The 15012-nt window shown below is 38.2% G+C and overlaps 1 pseudogene; it reads left to right on the top strand.

Annotated features, from left to right (window-relative positions):
* The first annotated feature begins 3985 nt into the window (after positions 1-3985).
* Positions 3986-6026, top strand: LOC122890323 (annotated as a pseudogene).
* Positions 6027-15012: the final 8986 nt, after the last annotated feature.

The raw sequence follows: 15012 nt of genomic DNA, 5'->3' as shown, positions 1-15012 counted from the left end.
TTCTCCTAATGTACTGTACACTAACATAACATAATAAATAAATAAATAAATAAGTGTGTGAGGGGGAGAGGTGTTGCATTTAAGATGTGTATCTCACCTTTCATGGTCTCTTGAACTCTACCTTCTCAGGATCCACTGTGGTTGCATTGCTTGGGGCCCAAACTATGATATCACTTGCCAGCAACTTTGACTTGCATCATGCTCTTTATCAAAGCTACTTGCCCCAGAAAAGCACTTCCCTCAGGCCTTCCTCTCTATTGCCAGCTATTCTCTATTACCATGCTCTGCTTAGCTTAAAGTTCCACCCTTCTCAGAGGACACCAGTATAACATAAATAGAGCTTCTTAGATACACAGATATATATATTTTTAAAACCCAAAGTAAGTCAGCCCTTCTAATTACACGATGCTATAGTGGCTGCCTTAATTAATCTACTTTAACATGAAAGCTGCTTTGAACTTGTCTCCAATGTTCAGCAATTCTGGGTTTTCTGCACCTAATACTAAAGCTTCATAAGCAGTTTTCTCTTAGGAAAAAGAGTTATATTTTCTCTCTACCAATATGATCACTTTCTTTGGAGCTCCTTTCATTTTAGGCTTTCTATAATCTTATAAATGCCATAAGCAAAAAATGCCTTGGTAAATCCAGCTTAGGGTGAAGTGTTACCCCAGTTCTAGAAGAATGAGTCAGATCAGCATTTCTCATTTGTGCCTCTTTCCCACTGATGCTATATTGTACTCTTTTCTTCCAGAGTTCAGTTCAATTTTAAATGACTCAAATGAACAATCTTTCACAAGTTCTTGTGACATAGCAACTCATATTTCCATAAATCTACTATTATTTTATTCAGAGTTTTCCAGAAAATCTAAGTAAGACAGTTAATTTGTTAGAATCTTACAAATGTTTTGTCAAAATTAAAATGCCTTTTTTAAAAGATTTTTTATTTAATTGGCAAAGAGAGACACACAGAGAGAGGGAACACAAACAGGCCTCCTGCCAAACAGGAAGCCCGATGCGGGGCTCCATCTCATGACTCTAGGATCATGACCTGAGCCAAAGGGAGCCTAGTGACAAAGCCACCCAGGTGCCCACCTTTATTATTTTTAAGAGAAAATTATGCATCCAGTGATACAATTAGTTCTCAAAATGGAGTTCACTGTTGTATGAAATAAAACTGTAATGAGTTTATACTTTGAAAAAATTAACATTTAAAATATAACCAAAATTCTCTGTTACTTCAAAGGACATATTGTTTTCCTTATTGGGACTCTTACAGTTATCATGGTAAATAATGATGCAAGGAATTCTTTTTATCATAAATTGTATTTTCTCTTCTTTTCCCCAAGACAAATATGAGGATTTTTAAAATTAAATTAACACCTTTTAACTGAAGTCACTTTTCAAAATGGATTTTAAAATTTCTTCCTTTAAAAAAAAAATCCATCTATTCTTTAAAAAAAAAGGCAAAAATTATCTATTCAGGTTTCTCTGCTCCAAAAAGATGGTTCAGAGACAAGTGGGACACTTGGGACACAAGAGGAGTTGGTACCGTTTAAAAAAGTAGCATTAAATCTAACATCTGGGCCTGCATCCTATCTTACAAATTCAGAAGTGTGACCCTTACTGTTTGTTAATTGTAAAACAATAACCAATATAGTCCAGGTCAAGAATTTTCCAACATCACCAGAATCACCCAGGAACTCGTTAGAAATGCCAATTAGTAGGTCCTACCCTGGACCAACTAAAACAGAAACTCTAAGTGTGGGGCTTAACAACCCCCCAGGGGATTCTGACATACCTCAAGTCTGAGGATTGTTGTTCCAGAATAAAGCTTCCAAAGTAGATGCGGTAGACAGGCAAGAATGTAAAAATCACTACTATTCTCAAAGAACTTACCATCTGGTTGAAAAAAAAAATGCCAACTGGGTGGAAAGATCATTCATGATTCCAACACAGCTAAATACTATCTCTCAGTCTGTGCAGACCAGAGATAAAGATCTGGCTGGCTGGGTGATGGGAAAGTTGAGATTTGACATGGGTTTTTGTGGCTGAGACTACTAACTGTTCACAAAAAATCCTGTTTCCTTTCTTCCTTGGCATATAGCAGGGCCATATTCCCACTTTCCTTTACTGTTACTGTAGCCAAAAGATCAATTTTTCTCAGTATAACATGAGAAGACGTGGTATGTGCTGCCTTTGAGCCACAGCTTTTCAGAAGTGTTGTTTTTCGTCTATGAGCTCGCTCTCTTTCTTTCTGTAGGCTGCAAACAAGTGCAAATGTTAAGACTCTAGGAATGGTGGATTCACACATGGAAGAGATCGGGTTTCTTGACTTATTACATCTTTGTATGATTAAGTGCATAAGAAGTAAACCTCTAAGGAATTTAAGCAATTATATTTTTTGAGTCTATTTAATACAGAAGCTTAGTCTACCCTAATAGGTAGGATTATAGTACAATACTGGAAGTAAAAAAAATCTTCTTCCACTGAGAGAGAAAATACTAGTAAAATTGTGGAGGTATCACCAGGGATGGCAAATAGTTAGGAGTAACTATAGCATTAGTAGGGCCTATGTGACAAAATTACTGGTTTTAGAGGATGGAACTGGGATTGAGCAGACTGTGGAATGCTATATAAATTAAGATGCTTTGGTTGCAAGTGACAGAGAACTGATATTGGATTTTTTTAAAAGACAGTTTATTATCTAATATATCAAGGAATTCTGAGGAATCAAGCAAACTCTGAGTATATTTACTAAGCTTTCGTGTAACGGAGTCTCTTATCTCTTTCTTTGTCCATGTGTTGACTTCACCCTCAAGTTTGAAATGAGAGGGCTGTAGTAGTTCACAGTAAGATATCCAGATCTAACAGCATCCAGGGGCCAAAAAGATCATTTCCTCCTTATCCAGTGTTTTGAATGAGGGAAATTCTCCTAGAATCATGTTCCCACATATGTAGACTTCTCCTAGTGTCTCATTAGGATGTCCTGCCGTATAATATCGGCAAGAGGAAATGAGAGGTCACCTAAAAAACTGATGCTCAACAACAGAGGTTTGATTAATTGGTCTGGCTTTAGCATTGGTCTCCCTAAGATATTCTAATGTGCCCCCAGAAATGAGAAATGCTAACTTAGATGGATAGAGTTGGAATAGGTGTTGGGAAGTAAATGACAGAGAACACTACAAATTCCTTATTTTAGTTTGAATCTTTTCCTTATTTTCTAGGCTAAGGGAATCCATGACTGGGGCTGTGTAATCAAAAGCTAACTCTGTGAGCTCTGGGCCTCATCACCTAGCAGTGAGCCTGTCCAAGCCCTCAGGAGATATTCAATCAACATCCACTGAATGAATGAATGGATGGAAGATGATGGAGACAAGGACACTGGTTAGAAGGTTCAGCCCTTGCATCCACAGAGCATGTGAAACAGACAAATGAAAGATCCCCCAGATCTTCTGTTTTTATGTCCATCATAAGCAAACCTATGACTGTTCTGGAAATCTGGATACATAATCAGATATTTCATTTTTAGATAATTATTTTATGTCCTTAAATGCAGATTTTGGGTCTTTTTAAACTACAGGCCTATCTCGTTTTATTGAGCTTTGCATATATTGCATATTTTACAAATCAAAGCTCTGTGGCACTTTGTGTTAAGTGAGGCAATCAGTGTTGTTTTTTCCAATGACATCTGCTTACTTCATGTCTCTGTCACATTTCAGTAATTCTTGAAATATTTCAAACATTTTCATTATTATTATATTTGTTAGGGTTATCTTTGATCAATGATCTTTACTGTGGCTATTTTAGTTGTTTTGGGGTGCCATGACCCACATTAATATAAGGCAGTGAACTTATTCAAAATGTGTGTGTGTGTGTTCTGACTGCTCCAGTGAACAGCCATTCCTCCATCTTTCTCCCTCTCCTCAGGCCTTCCTGTTCCCTGAGACATAACAGTCTTGAAGTTAGGCCAGTTAATAACCATACAATGGCCTCTACTTGTTCAAGTAAGAGGAAGAGTTGCATAGCCCTCACTTCGGATCAAAAACTAGAAATGATTACACTTAGTGAGAAAGACAAAACAAAGTCAAGATAGGCCAAAATTTGAGCTTATTATGTCAAACAACCAAATTGAGAGTGCAAAAAAAAAGTTCTTGAAGGACATAAAAAGTGCTACTCTAGTGAATGCGAATGCCAGGAAAGTGAAACTGCCTTATTGCTGATACGGAGCGAGTCTGAGTGGTCTGGAGAGAAGGTCAAACCAGCCACACCACTCTCTTGAGCCAATGCTTGATCCAGAGCAAGGCCCTCACACTCCTCAGTTCTGTGAGGGCTGAGAGAGGGGAGGAAGCTGCAGAAGAAAAGTTTGGAGCTAGCAGAGGTGGGTTCATGAGGTTTAAGGGAAAAAACTGTTTCCAAAACATCAAAGTGCAAGGTGAAGCAGCAGGTGCAGATGTAGAAGCGACAGCAAGTTCTCTTGAAGATCCAGCTAGGATAATTAATGAAGGTGGCCACACTAAACAACAAATTTTCAGTGTAGACAAAACAGCCTTATATTGGAAGTAAAGTAAATGCCATCTAGGACTTTCCAGCTAGATAGGAGAAATCGATGCCTGGCTTTAAAGCTTCAAAGTTCAAAGACAGCCTGACTTTCTTGTTAAGGGTTATGTAGCTGGTGACTTTTGGGTGAAGCCAGTGCTCACCAACCATTGTGAAAATCCTAGGGCCCTTAAAAATTATGTTAACTCTACTCTCCTTCTGCTTTATCAATGGAACAACAAAGCCTGGATAACAGTGCATCTATTTATAACATAATTTACTGAATATTATAAGCCAACTGTTGAGACCTACTGCTCAGAAAAAGGATTCCTTTCAAAATATGACTGCTCATTGACAGTGCATCTGGTCACTCAAGAGCTCTGATGGGCATGGGCAGCAAGGTGAAAATTATTTTCATGCTTCCTAACACAACATCCATTGTGCAGTTCAGTTCATGGATCAAGGAATCATTTTGACTTCAGGTCTTATTATTTAAGAAATACATTTCAAGGGCACCAGGGTGGTTCAGTGTGTTAAGCCGCTGCCTTCGGCTCAGGTCATGATCTCAGGGTCCTGGGATTGAGTCCCGTATCGGGCTCTCTGCTCAGCGGGGAGCCAGGTTCCCCTCTCTCTCTCTGCCTGCCTCTCTGCCTACTTGTGATTTCTCTCTCTCTCTCTCTCAAATAAATAAAATCTTTAAAAAAAAAAAAAAAGAAAGAAATACAGTTCATAAAGCTGTACCTGCCATACGTAGTGATTTTTCTGATAGATCTGGGCAAAGTAGATTGAAACCCTTCTGGAAAGGATTTACCATTCTAGAAGCCATTAAGAACATTCATGAGAAAAGATCAAAATATCAATTTTAAAGGCAGTTTGGAAGAATCTGATTCCAACCTCATCCATGATTTTGAGGAGTTCCAGACTTCAGAAGAGGGAGTAATCACAGATATGGTGGGAACAGCAGGAGAAGTAGAATAAGTGGAGATTGAATCTGTGATTGACTTGCTGCAATCTCATGATAAAACGTGAATGAATGAGAAGTTACTTCTGATGGATGAGCAAAGAAAGTGATTTCTTGAGATGGACTCTACTTCTGGTGAAGATGATATGAATATGGTTGAGATGAAAATAAAGGATTTAGAATATTCCATAAGCTTAGCGGATATAGCAGCAACAGGTTTTGAGAAAATTGAAGAAGTTTCTACTGTGGGTAAAACATTGTGCATCATTATCACATGCTACAGTGATATCATTCATGCAAGGGAAGAGTTAATCAATGCAGCAAGTTTCATTGTTGTCTTAAGACATTGCCACAGCCACCCTGACCTACAGTAGCCTCCACCCTGATCATTCAGCAGCTGTCAGCATTGAGGTAAGACTTTCCACCAGCAAGATTATACTCACTGAAAGCTCAGATGACAATTCAAAGTTTTGAGCAATCAAGTATTTTTAAACCAAGATATATACTTTCTTTTTCTTTAAGGATATAATGCTACTGTACCCTTAATAGACTATAGCATAAATTTAACTTTTATATGTGCTGGGAAACCAAAAAATTCATTTGACTCACACTTTTTTTGCAATATCCACTTTATTGTGGTGGTCTAGAACCAAATTCACAATATGTCTGAGGTCTGCCTATAGTTCTGTTCTCAGGGCCGAATGTTCCTCAGAGTTCCTTGGATTACACCGTGGAACCATCTTCTGAAACACTGGTTCTCACTCCAGGATGACTTCTTCCCCATCCCCAGGGCATCCTTGGCAATGTCTGGAGACAGTTTATGCTGTCTCAACTGGGAGAGTGCTACTAGCATGTAGCAGGAAGAGGCCAGGGATGCTGCTAAACATTTTACAGGGCACAGGAGTCACAAAACATTTTACAGGGCACAGGAGTCACAGAACATTTTACAGGGCACAGGAGTCACAAAAAATTATCTGGCCCCAAATGTCAATAGTGCTGTGGTTGAGAAACCCTGCTCTAGGATGTTAATCAAGTACATTTTTGCAAACACCCTATCAAGGATGCTGCAGTTGTTTTGAAATATTCTAGGACTTCAGGAATTCTTCAAGAGAAGTTAATATTGGTAAAGACTCAGAGACCAGATCTTGACTATTTTCGGTAGATCTAGCCTTTGTGAAACGTTCAAACAAACTGTTCCAAGCTTTGAAGACCCGAGACAGGGAAACTGTGAGGCTCCCTTCGCTAGCTGGCAGCCCTGTTGATGAGGTTGTATGCAAGCAATGCCAGCCAGATGATTTTACCCTAATCAGGATTTGTATGAACATGACATTTTGTTTATTCTGTTGCCTTTTTGTTCTTCTGATTCATAAACAGCAATAGCAGAGCAGAACAATTATCCCTTCTTGTTGCAGACACAGATGTGTAGATGCGTGGAGGCTTTCAGTGAAGCCAGTGATGCCAAAACAATTCATATTATACTTCATCTACTTCCCCATAAGATTTCAGACAACAAAAGTGTGCAAAACACTGTAACTCTCTATATTTATATTCAAGTGCCCTTGGGAGTGGCCTCATGGCATTCTGTGTAGGCACACACTTTCAACACTTGTGTTAAAATCATCAAAAACTCCACAGGCTCAGATCAAACTTTCTTGATTCAACTCCAGTGGAAAATGTCCCATCATAGTAAAACATAAGTTCAAAGTCTTGATCCAAAAACTTGTGTCCAGTTCTCCCTTCTCTGAAACTAGGAAGAAGGGTAGCACTTTGAACACTTAACTAGCTGAAAATAGGAAGTGTAAAGGCTAAACAGTGCAATATTGTGCAGATGCATTTCAACCTATTATGTAAGGTAAGTGTCAGCAAGCTTTTGGCAAAGGGCAAGATGGCAAATATCAGGCTTTGTGGGCCCTATAGTTTCTTTTGCAACTGCTCTTATAGCATGAAAATGGTCCTAGACAATATGTAAATAAAGGAATGCACATGTGCTCATGACTTATTTGTGGACTCTGAAATTTGAATTACATAAAATTTTCATATGTTATAAAATATTCTTTTTTCCTTTTTTCAACCTTTTTAAAAATAGAAAAACCATTCTCAGCTCATGGGCCTCAGAACAGGCAATGGGTTGGAACTGGCCCACAAGCCACAGTTTACTTACCCCTGATCTAAGGGACATGCCTGTGTATAAAGAAAAACAGAGAACCAAGCAGAAGAAAGATGATTATGGAAAAAATAGGAACCTACTTCAATTTTTCATCTTTGGCCTAGAGATATTTCAAATACTTCATTCTAATAATAACAAAGCACTCTAATTCAGTATAAAAATAATTTGATTTTTTAAAGGAAGATATTACAGTAAATCTGCTATCATCCTCTTTTATTAAAATAAAAATGTTTAAGAAGATTTAAATTCCTTGACAGTATTTGATTTTTTGTTGGGAATGATGACGGCTTGGAAAATAACCAGAGAAATTCAACTGGGACATTCTCTAGATACTTTAAAGTCTTTCCCCCATATTTTCTTAATGCATTATGTGCTCGAGGGTTTGGTTCACAGTACATCTACTGTAATTAGTACATAGTATTATTGTTTAAATAATAGTAAATTTGTTCCTAAATCCATTTTACATAAGTGTCAGTGTTACTCATTATTTGGAATAAGAGGAAATTCAGTGAATATATTTTATTTAGTTAGTTTACCTAAATCTGGTACGTAAGTCCTAAAATGTGAAAGTATCTAAAGTTTTAAGAAAAGTGTTCCACATATTAGCCATTCCCTTTCTTCTCTATAAAAGAAAAAAAAAAAAGTCCTGTATAGTCCTTTCAAAGACAATCACTTGGGTAAGTACTCCTTTGATCTGAAAAGACTTGCCTCAAAAGGAACCATTAGAATAAGTGAGAGTAATCCTTCCCTAAACAAATAACCATCTAAGGAGCATCCCTCCTTCCTCTCCTTCCCTTCCTTCCCCTCAGCTAAATCTTGAAAGTAGCAGTATTTGGAAGCCTGTACTATCCAAGCCTGTACTATTCCAAGGCTTCTGATGCCCATTATACCATTTGAAGCTGTGTCATTTCCTTTCATGTTTCGTTCTGCTGCTGCTCCTGCCTGAAGGCCCTTCTCTCTTATTGTTCAAGAGTAACCCAAATATAAATCTCCTTTAAGAAATATTTTGGGCACTTGCCCTACTTTCTTATACTGCAGTGGTCTTTACCATATGGTAACACTTATACCGTTTCATGCATTTACTGGTTTACCTATTCTGGCTCCCCGCATTGTGCTATAAGCTCTTTGAGGGCAGAAGTTTTGTATCTTCAGCACCCAGACAAAAGCTGGCTATACATGTAGAGTAATATTAAACATTTAGGGTGTTCTCGATAACTCAGAGGGCAATCAGAAGTTTGGTTTTATTGGCTCTCTCTCATGTTTCGGATATCTACAATGAGGTTTCTTCACTGAGGCTAATTGTTACTTTGACTTGGTGTCAGGCCCTCCTGAGGAGCCAAAGCCCTTTACCCTGCTGGAGCCCAGAAGAGCATGGAGCATATCCCCTTTCCTTTTAACCCACAAGCAGCTCCAGAATGTCACACTGAAGGAATTTAGAAGTAGAAATCGACTAAGAAAATGGAATAAGGGTCCCATCTGGGCTCTCCACTCAGTGGGGAGGGGCGTCTGCTTCTGCCTTTGTTGCTCCCCGCCCCCATCCCCACTCCTGCTCTCTCTCTCACTCTATCAAATAAATAAATAAGATCTTTTAAAAAATGAAAGAAAGAAAATGGAAATAAGGAGGGGACCTAGACAATGTGTCTTGAAGTAACATTTGCAGGGCAGGAACAATATTTTTATTGTGGTTTTTTGTTTGTTTGTTTGTTTTGTTTTGTTGGAGTGGCTTATAGGAGATTTCAGAGATCATAGGAAGATGGGTTTAAAACACCTCCTGCTAATTCTTTATACCACCCACTGCTCTTGCCTCAAAGTCCTTTCTACTTCTACCAGCATGACATTCTGAGGTGCAAGACATAAACATTTGTCCTCCATAGCAAGTGAAATCTCAGAAGGAGGTTAAACTATAAGAAATTTTCTAGCTACTTTGGACTTTCTCTTGCATTGCTCCAAGAAGTCTGACAAATAAGTTATCAGAAGGGAACTTTTTTACTTTCTCCCAGCCATATATATATATACATATAGATGTATGCTTCCATCTATACTTTTGGTGGATTTAAAATTTCTCCAAAATATTTTTGATTCCTCTCTTTAAGAGGTAGACCTTACTTCATTATTCCTTCAATGCGGGCTGGACTTTGACTGCTTCTAACACACAATATGGTGGAAGTGACAGTATGTCACTTTGGACTTGGGTCATAAAAAGCACTATAGCCTCCTTCTTACCTTCTCTCTTGAATCACTTTCTCTGGAAAAGTAGGTGACATGTAAAAAATACGAAGGGGCCTTCTGGAGAGGTCCACGTGGAAAGGAAGTAAGAATTCCTACCACTAACCATGTGAATAAGGCATTTTAAAGAGGGTCCTCCAGCCTCAGTCAAGCCTTCAAGAGTCTGGGCCTGGGCAAAAAGTTGACTGTAGCCTCAGGAGAGACTGTGAGAAGAAACCCCCTAAATTACTGACTCTTTAAAACTATGAGATAATAGCTGTTTGTTTTTCTAAACAGTTGTTTGGGGATATTTTGTAATAAAATAATAAATAATATAGTATTTATATTATCTCACTTTCCTATGAAATGCTGAAAAATCAGTCATGACTTAGGAAGAAAAATTAGTCTGCAAACAGTAAACATTTAAGAGTAACATTTAACATAAAATGACCAATAACTGAGTTTGTTCTCAATTCTTGAATAACTACTTAACAATAAAGTCATATAGGTGAACTGAGACTCTCCTTTTAGTTTCAGACTCCTATCTAATTGTCTACATGAATTTTCCACTAACATGTTTCTGGTAGATTGCCTTTAAAGATGGCAGCAACAATTTCTCCCACGATTGTTTGCCTCGTGACTGCGGTGTTCTTCCCAACAAGAGCTGGAATCTGTTTGTCCATCCGGTGTTCTTCCCAACAAGAGCTGGAATCTGTTTGTCCATCCCTTGAATGTGGGCTGGTCTGTGACTTGCTTTGACCTACAGAATGCGGTAAAAGTACAAGATCCAGTTGTCAGTCCCAAGAGGTCTTGCAGCATCCAGTTTTGTTTTCTTAAATGGCTAGCCTGAGAGATCGCCACGTAAGGAAGCCAGTCTAACCGACTGGAGGATGAGAGACCAGGAAGAAAACAGGTTTCCCAGGCAGCAGCAAGCGCCACCTTCGAAATATATGAATGAAATCTTCAGTGATCTCAGAACTCCTAGACCATAAAATTATCCACCTGAGTGCAGCCACATGAGTTAGGTCACGTGAGTTAGGTCATGAGGTCACATGAGACCAGCAGGAGAGCCGGCCAGCCGGTTTGCCTCAGAATTGTGAGAAATGATAAACTGCTGTTGTTTTATGCCAGTATGTTTTAGAGGGACTTTTTACCTGATACAGAGTCTATAGGTTCACTAAACTTAAGATGTATAAAAATGAGCTCTTTATTCCTCCTCATATCCAACCTTCATTTTGTACTTCCTTCTTAATACTACCTAGTTGATCAAGCTAAATCCCTTGGTGTCATTTTTATTGCCTTCCCTTTTTTATATTCCCATACAATCTATTCAGCAATTCTTATCAGTTCTCCTTCCAAAATATGTCTTCAATATGTCATCTTTTACCACCCTTAATTTTTTTCTTTTTTTTCTTTTTTTTTTTTTTTTTTTTTTACTACTTTGATCCTAGTCTAAAACATCATCAGCTCTTGCATGAATTCCCAAAGTAGCCTCTTTGAAGATGTCTGTGTTTCTCCCTGTCTAATTCATTCTCCATACATTAGCCAGTATTGTCTTTTGGAAACATTAATCAGATCATAGAATGGTCCCTGCTTCACACCATCTGATGGCTTCCTTTCACACATATTTTAAAACCCAAATCCTTTGTCATAAACTGATTCCTACCAATCTCTCTAATCGAATCTTGTACTAAAAGTCCCCCTTTCAGGTCCCTGTCACGCAAAATGCAAGCTCTTTTAGCCCTAGGATGTTTGCACTTATTAGTTCCCCTACCTAGAAAGCCTTTCTTTTGGCTCTTCCCAGGCTGGTTCTTTCTATTTCTTAATGTCTCAGTCCAAATTATTCCTCAAAGGGGATTCTTGACACACAACTCAAGAAGTCCCTCATCACAGTCAGCATTCTGTTGCAAACATCAAAATTTACTTATGCTGCATTAAAATGAAAGCCATTAAATACTACACCAAAATACTGGAATGGCCAGAATAGGAGGTTCTATATTAGTCCCCCAACTCATTATAAAGCAACACATACCAACAGAACCAATAGAAAATTGTTTTTGCACATTGTGCAAACTAGAAGATCAGGAAGCACTATCACAACTGATGACTGCAAAATTCTACCATCTTACTGCACATCTAAGGACTACAAAGGGATGGCTGCAATTGTCACCTCTTAGGAACACACTTGTCATAACTGTTGGCTCACGAGCCACTCTGCACCCAATAGAAATTTACTAGAAAAAGAAGTGCCTCATGACCACTGCCTTGCACTTACCTCATGTCTGAGTTCAAGTCTTTTATGAGTACATATGATTGGTAGAAACTATATCACATCCAGAAATCTGGCTTTGGAGGAGTCTAAAAATAAAATTTTTAATTTTTGTTCTGTGCAGCTAGAAGGCACACTGGAAGAAGGTTGGAAGTGACTTTCCATGAATCAATCTGCCAAGTCTGCCATTGTTCCCCACCACACTCCTACTGCCTCCTAATGCTCCCCGTTAATTACTTCATGAAATGTCTCACAATAGAAAATCACACAAGAGTGTATGTGTGTGCATATGTAAAATTTTTCATTTTCCTTTCACTGTGTCATGACAGAAACCTGCCCATAAGTACAGGAACTTTGTACTTATGAATGGTGGTTGACACATAGGAACTCCTCAATGTTTAGAACGAAGGCATTGCTCATAAAATAAACAAATAAATAAATGTCATTTTAAAAACAATAGCATTTTATGATATGGACTTTCCAAGGGAGGGAGGATGTCCCTAGAGATGTCACTTCTCTTTCCAACATGGATTTCCCACCCTCGGGTTTAACTCCAGCCTGCAAACACTTCCTTCCAGTCTCTTACTTTGCAACCCCATCTGCACCTCCAACCCTTCCCCTTTCAAGAAGGTTCTCTCACTCCTTGGTAAAGTCTTTTAGAGCATGATGACAGCCAAGGCATTAGCTGGATAAGGACTAATGCTCATCTGTATTTCATTTTAAAACTGTGTATAGGAGAATAATAATAGGGAAGGACTGAATCCAGCTCATGAGCAAAAATAATTATGGTACTCCCATCTCTGCTTCAATCTTCCCACACCAATGAGAGGTGTCACAGATTCTTATTGAGGACTATTTATAATCATATCTTCTAAATATAAGAATTACTTATCATCTTAGAAACATTTTGAAGAAAGAATATTCCTCTTATTTGTAGAACTTTGGCCCTTCCCAACAGATTTCATAATTTCACATAATTCAACTGAAGAATATCAGATTCTTTTCTTTTCTCTCTGGAGACCAGTGGCATCAACCAAGAACTACGGTGACTTTTAACAACTTCTTTCTTTTCTATCAGGCATAATGAAGGTTCTGATTGAATCTTTTGGATATATCCTGGCAGATTTGTGGGGTTAGGAGTAATGGGGTTCCATTACTTTCTTATCAGAACACCAATAAGAAAGGTCAGAGGATAGTTGTCTAGAGTTCATCCTGCACAGTCAAACATTGGCCATTGGTCCCTTAACCTGTGGAATCAGGTTTATTTTGTGTCTTTCTGTAAGAGAAGCATTAGGAGAAGTAAAAGCTGATGACCGCTTCATTTCTGCATCTATTGTCAATTGGACGAATGAGTTAGTTATTTTGTGTCCTCTTCCTTATCTCTAATCACAAGCCTCACTGCACTTCAACATATTAGAGAAAATATCTTTTCATTCCCTTGAATTACTCTTCAGTGTCTAATGGAATGTTTTATGGAAATATATTTGACATATAACATTGTACAAATTAAAGGTATACAACATGTTGATTTGATATATTTGTTTATTATAATTGCCATGGTAAAGATAATACAACCTCTATCATGTCACATAATTATCATTTTTTAGCGGTTTGAATAATTAAGATCTAGTTTCTTAATTTAACCTCTATAAATCTGATCTATAATGTGGTACTACCCTAAGTCATAGAAAAAGGAAACAGAAGAATGGTAGCCAAGTACGTGGTTTAGAAAAAATAAAAAAGAAAAAAGTTTTAAGTAGGAAGATGAAACGTTGGAAGAACAAGCCTGCTGTTGTTGCCTCAGACTCAAGAGAAACAAAATAATTCTATCTTTTTTCCTAAATTATGGTCAATCCCACTTTGCAAACAGGTTCAGATGCAAGTCTATAATTAAGGATAGGAAAAAAAGGTGAACAATTCACCTTTTTTTAAAAAAGATTATTTATTTATTTATTTGACAGAGATCACAAGTAGGCAGAGAGGCAGGCAAAGAGGGGGAAGCAGGCTCCCTGCTGAGAAGAGAGCCCGATGCAGGGCTTGATCCCAGGACCCTGAGATCATGACCTGAGCCAAAGGCAGAGGCTTTAACCCACTGAGCCACCCAAGTGCCCCAACAATTCACCTTTTTAACTGGAATAAAATACAGTGATGAGAATGGTCCTCTGTTCTTAGAGACTAAGCAAAAGAAAGTTAAGACTGGTCCAATAGGCATAACTTAAAGAAAGAAAAAAGTTGTTTCAAATTTCCACTTAAGCAGAGAATGTCTGCTAATCCTATGACTGTAAAATTGTAGCCCAAATGCTTGGGAAAGGCTCACCTCTTAGGGTGCCATTTTGGAGGACCGGTCCTACGTTTAGCTTGGTATGTGACAAGGGAACTATCACGGTATCATGGGAGGTGAGGGCCAGTGTCATGAGGCTCTGTTCTCTTAGAGCAGTCAGAAAGAGCAACAGGAATGAAGACTTCCAAGGCTTAGGCTTTGGTCAAAGTGGGTAGATGTTAAAATAAATGTTGATCTTTGGTGTTAAAGGGAAGCTCGGGAGCTTACTATATAAAACCAGGAAGAGTCCTTGAAGCTTTTAACCTTCTTTTCAGAATCTAGAAGTCACACATATGAGGCTTCAAGTTTATTCTAAACTCTTCAGTCTGTGATAGACAATAATGTGGTTTCTGTTTTTGCTTGCTATATTGTCTGCCTGTGTTTATTTGTGGGTTGCAGCTAACTGATCACACACCATATCTGTTCCATTGCGGTAGACCAGCACTATTTGCTTTGTTATTTTCCTGGAGGTTGTTTGTAAAATGTTTCCAGACGTCAAACAAATGAGTTATTCCAAGCACTCTTGTTTTCTAAGCATTTAATGCACCTCCTCC

The sequence above is a fragment of the Neovison vison genome, chromosome 11, assembly GCF_020171115.1.
Source record: "Neovison vison isolate M4711 chromosome 11, ASM_NN_V1, whole genome shotgun sequence".
NCBI lineage: Eukaryota > Metazoa > Chordata > Mammalia > Carnivora > Mustelidae > Neogale > Neogale vison.
This window is presented reverse-complemented; position numbering and strand designations above follow the sequence as displayed.